The 6950-nt window shown below is 35.6% G+C and overlaps 1 long non-coding RNA gene across 1 annotated transcript; it reads right to left on the bottom strand.

Annotated features, from left to right (window-relative positions):
* Window positions 3036-6210, bottom strand: LOC107622103. The gene is made up of 3 exons (XR_001616070.2): window positions 6036-6210; window positions 5883-5944; window positions 3036-5805 (listed from the first exon to the last, which is right to left on the bottom strand). It is a non-coding gene; the product is annotated as an uncharacterized LOC107622103 (long non-coding RNA).

Raw genomic sequence — 6950 nt, 5'->3', positions numbered from 1 at the left:
TCTTGGTATGTATCTATATTCTATATTGGACATATAGATTAAAACAAAGTAAAGAACATCAGAATGAAAAAGAAGGTCGAAACACACAGGAATGAAATTTATGGTTTGAATGTAACCATACAATTAAGCTCAAGACTCACAGGCTGTGTGTTCTCCAGCTCAAAAAATTATATATCAGTTATGTATGTCATGCAAGTAGAAATCAAGAGTTCCCATTATTCTCAATGTAAATATTAGGGTGGCTTTTAAAATCTTAGTGTTCCTCCTTGATGAAATGTTGTTAACTAACTAACATGTAATGCTATATATACAAGGTGTGTGGATTGTTTTAATTTACTAAAGTTTCTAGTTTACTCCTTTTTATTTTCAATTGAGCCAAACTAATATATGCTAAAAGGGTAAACTATACTAATGAATCCACATATTCTATAACTAATAAGTTTAGAATTGCAAACTAAACTAAATATCTAAGATATAAACTAAAGTGCAAAATGCGAAAATAAGGTAAAAAAAAAAATACAGCAAAAGAACAATGTGCAAGTACTGAAGAATAAAAATAAATATAAAAATACAGAAAAATAAGCAAAATAAGATAGAAGAGTCTGTAGAGGTTCACCAAAAAGATAAGCCAGGGATGGTGACCTCCCTACACTTAAAATATAGCATCGTCCTCGATGCTCACTCAAGCTGGGTGTGAAGAAGTGTCATCACCGGAAGGATGGGCTGCTGGTGTCTCTGTCATTCCTCTTCACTTCTTTATAGCTTCTCTTGAGCTTAGCATGAGGACATGCTAATGTTTAAGTGTGGAGAGGTTGATAAACCACTATTTTATGATTTATCTTGTGCTCAATTGAGTGGATTTTATCAATCATTCATACACTTATTCATATGATTTGCATGAGTTTACGTTTTCCTTCCTAATTTTGTGCTATGATTGAAAACATGCTTCTTTGGTCTTAATTTTGATATGTTTAATCTTCTCTCATTATCATTCGATGCCTTGATATGTGTGTTAAGTGTTTTCAGAGATTACGAGACAGGAATGGCTTAGAGGATGGAAATGAAGCATGTAAAACTGGAAGGAATACAAGAAACTAAAGGAACTGCTAAAGCTGTCCAGCCTGACCTCTTGGTACTAAATCGACCATAACTTGAGCTACAGAGATCCAAATGATGCGGTTTCAGTTGCGTTGGAAATCTAACATCCGGGGCTTCGCAATGATATATAATTTGCCATAGCTGCCCCGAATCCAGGTGACGCGAACGCGTGGATCACGCGGACGCGTGACCTGGCAGAAACGCAATCCACGCAAACGCATGAACGACGCTTTTGCGTCACTTTTCTGCGACCTGTACGTACCAGAATACGCTGGTGGTGATTTTTGGGCTATTTTTGACCCAGTTTTCGGCCCAAAAAATATAGATTAGAGGCTATAAAGTGGGGGAATGCATCCATTCATTGGAACGAGTCCTCTATTATTCACTTTTCATAATTTAGATGTAGTTTTTAGAGAGAGAGGTTATCTCCTCTCTCTTAGGATTTAGGATTAGGATTCCTCTTAAAGGAATTAGGATTTCTTATTATTTCAACTTATTATTTCAACCAAGGTTCTGAAAACCGAATCGGTCATCGAACCGTTCTAGCTACTGGTTCACTGGTTCATAGGTTCAACCGGTTCGACCGTGGTTGAACTTTTCCCTTTTGGCTTTGGTTGATTAATTGGTAACACTTGAGTTATCAAACTCAGCAGTGGTTGAAATTAGCAGATTACTAATTGATCTAGATCGCTCTAAAGCTAGTCTTCCCACAGAGATTAACTAGGACTTGAGGATCAAACTAATTAGTCCACTTGACTTTTCTTTGCTTTAGTAAAGGTTAACTAAGTGGGATTAAAACTCAATTCTCATCACCATCGATAAGGATAACTATGATAGGACTTCCAATTCTCATACCTTGCCAAGAGCTTTATTAGTTATTATTTTAACGACTTGTTATTTTACATTACTTGTTCCTTATTTAAAAAAAACCCCAATTTACAAGATTCACAACCAATAATAAGAACACCTCCCTGTAATTCCTTGAGAAGATGACACGAGGTTAAATACTTCGATTATCAATTTCAAAGGGGTTTGTTACTTGTGACAACCAAAACTTTTGTAAGAAAGGAATTTTTGTCGGTCTAGAAGCTATACTTACAATGGAAATTTATTTGCGAAAATTCTAGATCGCGCAAGAGTTTCGTTTTTCAATGTCACAACAATGAAATAAATAACTGGGAGTAGAATCCCGAGTCGTTCTTCCAAAGACTTACACTAGAATTCACATTGTTGGTTAAAATTTTTTGGGATTTTTGGATTGCTTACGGAAGAAGTAAAATGACAATTATATAAAATCAACAAATAGCTAACAAGCATGTATCAAAATAACTACAACTAAAACATATAAGAACAAGAGCTATGAAATTAAAGTGAGAAAATTAGGAATCGAAAGCTAGTAGAGGTGAATAACAATCAATCAATATAAAGGTCTTGGCTAGGGGGAGAATTGGAGTTCCTATCCTTATTGTCATTATCACTTGTGATGGAAATTGTCCATTGCTTCCACTTAGTTATCCTCTAACAAATGAAGGAAGGTCAACTGAATACAATTAACTTGAGTTCACATGTTCTACTAAAATCATAGTGAAAGACTAGTTTTAGTGAAGTTCAAACTAACTAGCAACCTCCAATATTCAATCAACCATAGGCTTTGACAATTCAAGAGTTTCCAATACTCAATCCCAAAGCCAAGAGTAAAAATCTACTCCATAATCATAAAATGCATTTTCACAAACACCTTATGTGCACTAAAAGAAGACATCATAAAATTGGAAAATAAATCAAAATCAAAGGTACCTACTAGCAATAATCAATAATAACAATTCAACTAGCACAATTGGGACATGAAAAACTTCAATGCATTAATAAAATCAAAATCCAACAAGATCCAAAAGCAAGATCCAAAACAAATAAAATTGCAAGAATGCTTAGTAAATTGCAAAGTAGAAACCACAATTAAAATAACAATAACTGAAATTAGAAAGGATCTAAGCCAAGGATTTAAAAGAAAAAGAGCAAGAAACCCTAAAACCTAGAGAGAAGTGAGAAGTTCTCTCTCTAGAAATTAAAAACTATCTAAAACTATGCCAATGGAATGTTCTCTCCTTCTTCCTTCACTCCCAGCCTCTAATCTGCAGAATGGGCTTGAAACTGGGCCATTAGAAGGCTCTAAAATCGCCCCCAGCGTATTCCCTTAAGTGAGGCATGTGATGCTTGTCACGCTACGCATCGGCCACGCATACGTGTCAGCTGGACTCTTCACATGCCACGCGTGCGCGTCAATTGAACTTTGCTTATCCCGCATGCGCGTAAGCTACTAGCGTGCGATAACTAACTAATACACTTATCCACGCGTACGCGTCAGGTACGCATGCGCATCGGTACCAGCTTCTCAATTCTTCAATTTCTTGCGTTCCTTCCACTTTTGCATGCCTCTTTTTCATCCTCCAAGCCATTCCTTCCCTATATACTCTGAAATCACTTAACAAACCAATCACGGCATCGAATGGTAACAAGAGAGGATTTGAGAATTAGCATTTTAAGGTCTAAGAAGTATGTTTTAAACTATGAAGCATAATTAGGAAGGAATCATCAAAACATGCAATTTACATGAATAAGTGTGAAAAGAATTGACAAAATCCACTCAATTTAATTCAAAATAACCCATAAAATTATGGTTTATCAATGTCTTGCATCTAAAAATCACAGAATATGTATGGGGTGAGAACCAGAGGTTCTCAGCATAGTAAAGTTCCTGCATAACTAACATATAAGGTCTCGGAAAAGCCAAAGGCAATCCTAAAACTTCCGACAATTGAATCAATCTTATAAAACATAACTAAACCAAAAATAGATTAGGTGACTAACTAAGGATCTTCATTCTATCTAACACTCCTCTTTCCATCTCCTCCGAACCTCCCTACCGCCACTGGAACCATTTGTTTGAAATACAGATATTACATTCAAGGAAATCATAGAATTCAGATACAACAGATAAACAGGTAGCAAGTAGTTTATGCGATCAGTTAGGCATTCCAAACAAACACATAAATGTATATGATGCATGCCTGTCCTATGGTTCATGAGTTTCATCTGTCGACTATATAGCCAACCTAACAAGTCCTGGTAGCTAACCATTGGACTCTCCCTCTGTCGTGCATCCCCAAAAATCTCAAATCATAATCATATAACACACACCGATGTATATCCACGGGGGCGAGCTCATCTGGAAGTGTCCGACCACACTTACGATATAGGGTCAGCAGAATATCGAGTCTCAACATGGAACATGTGGTGGCAAGCCACTGTTTTTACCCAGGAAAACTCGTATCTCAGATATTTGGAAGTATAACAAACCACATAATCATTCAATAATCATATAATCATTTTCAGCCATAATTCATTTATTAATACATCCATCTGACTCAATACATAAGCATCACTTCCGCCATTATCATCAGTGAATTCATATAATCATTAACAACCATGTTTCATCATTAGCTTTACCTCTTTCTTCACCAACAAGTTACCTTCCTCACAGCCTTAGTTATACTCCACTACCCAAATTCCACCTATCAGGCTTTAAACAAGAGTAAAAAGGATTTTAAAAACTAGAGGAATGTATTTAGAAGTAAAATCAATGTTTTGAAAAAACAAGGGCTCGCATACGCGACCCCTTGCCCGCGTACGTGGGGTGTGCAACCCGAAATGAAAGCTCGCGTCGCGTGTCAATCTTCGCGTATGTGCCCCTACAAAAATTCGACCTCTCACATACGCGTACACCTGCTCGGGTACACGAGACACCAAAACCGACGAGAATGGTCACGTCACGTGCGAGGCTCACGTACACGAGTTACGCAGGGTGGCCAAAATGTTCAAATATTGCAGAATTTCAGCTTTTCACACCAAACTTCCAATGCACATATCTTTCTTGTTTTAAAATATTTTTCATCCGTTTTTCAAAGGATGTAAACCTCTCAAACCAAATTTTATTTCAAGACAAGTTTAATAAGATTCGGAGGTCCGGAGGCTAAGTTATGCTCTGTCAAAGTTGATCAAAAATAAGAGATTTCATTAAGTTTACAAACCATTAACTTTCAAAACATACCAATCTCAAACCTTTCAAAACCAAACCAAACCTTACCATAACAGCATCAAACCTTTCTCAATCATATTTCAATCCTCTTTATTCCTCCCACAACCCATCGATTCACCACTTCCATCAATTTCAGTTCAATAATTCAAGTTCACAACAATATTTCAATATGCCTCATCAATTAGCTCTATCAAGTGTAATCTCAACAACACACTAAATATGACACCAATAACAACTTCAAATTCACTAATCCTTATACATACCAACCAATATCATATACAAAGTCACACACACAATTTATAAGAGCCTCAAACACAACCTCCAAATCACTAACTAACATACATATTACGCAATCCTAACCAACAACAACATTAACAATTCAATTCCTATCTTACGGTCACTAACCTAAGTTTTCATGAAACATTATATTTTAGCTACGAGAAACCGAAACCATACCTTGGCCGATTTTTCGATAAACCCGGAACACCTCAAGCGTTCACCGCACCACAAGCTTCTCAACCTCAGCCCCTCCCTAAAGGACCTAGCCTCCAAAACTTGATCTCAAGCTCCCAATTTATCAAATTGACTCCAATTCACAACCAATTTTCAATCTAACATCATAATTACCACTATAATCAATATATAATTCACTAATTCAATAGTACACAAAGAGGTTGAGGGTGCTTACCTTGTCCACAGCTCAAGTGGGCTAAATCCGACAATATTTGCAAGTTAATTCGAACCTAAACACTGAAATCAAGCAAAAATTCAACATAATCACACATTGAATTTTCAAAATTTAGGGGAGGAGAAGAATGGAACTGAAAAGTGGATTTCATACCTAATTAAGGATTGTGCTTTGTAGAACTCGACGCTGCGGTCGCGTGGCCGCAAACGGTACGGCGATCGGAGCTCTGGATCAAAAGTTATTTGGATTTGAATATCTAAGTGAGGGTTTGTGTGTTTGGAAGGTGTTCTTCCCTTTCCTTGGCTGAGCTTTAGCGTTTCAGCATGCATGAGGAAGAAGCGAGCTCATTCAATTAAGTGGGTTGGATGGGTCCTTAGCTTGGCCCCATTTTGGGCCTGGTTCGGTTTAATTTTGGGTCAAATTCTTTAAAATTAGTGTTAAAATTCTTATTTTAATTAGTTCTATCTCATTAAACTATAAAATTTCATTTTCTAAATTTTTGGATTAATAATCAATTTATTGGCTATTATTCTTACAACATGTAGTAACGGTACGAAAAAAAACGTACACGCGTGAATATAAATAATTTGTATAGACTTGTAGTGAAAAATGATTTATATGTGGAAAATAATACATTTCTAAAAACTTATTTATTCCTTTCCTACACATATATACAAGAACTAATTAGGATGTATTGATGTTAATTAAAAAAATGTAGTGCAGGAACAGAATTAGATAAAATATTAAAAGAAGACCAAAAATATTTACACAATAAAATAAAATTAAAATAAAATTAAAAAAAGACTAAAACTAAAATTTACATGTAAAAAATTAAAATTTAAGAAGAAGTCATTGTCCCTTCTCCACTAAGTGGCTCCACCACTGATCTAGTGATAGTATAAGTATCTATTCTGAAAACAAATGAAAAAGACATAAAATTCGAAATCTAGTCCTCATTCAATGAATCTACTTGAAGCAGCAATAATCATAGAAATGAATTCCTTAAAATCTCCCCAATATATTTCCAAAATAAAAACTATGTGAAAAATATCTTGGCAATAATACTTT

This window comes from Arachis ipaensis, chromosome B10 (assembly GCF_000816755.2).
Source record: "Arachis ipaensis cultivar K30076 chromosome B10, Araip1.1, whole genome shotgun sequence".
In the NCBI taxonomy this organism is placed as follows: Eukaryota; Viridiplantae; Streptophyta; class Magnoliopsida; order Fabales; family Fabaceae; genus Arachis; species Arachis ipaensis.
This window is presented reverse-complemented; position numbering and strand designations above follow the sequence as displayed.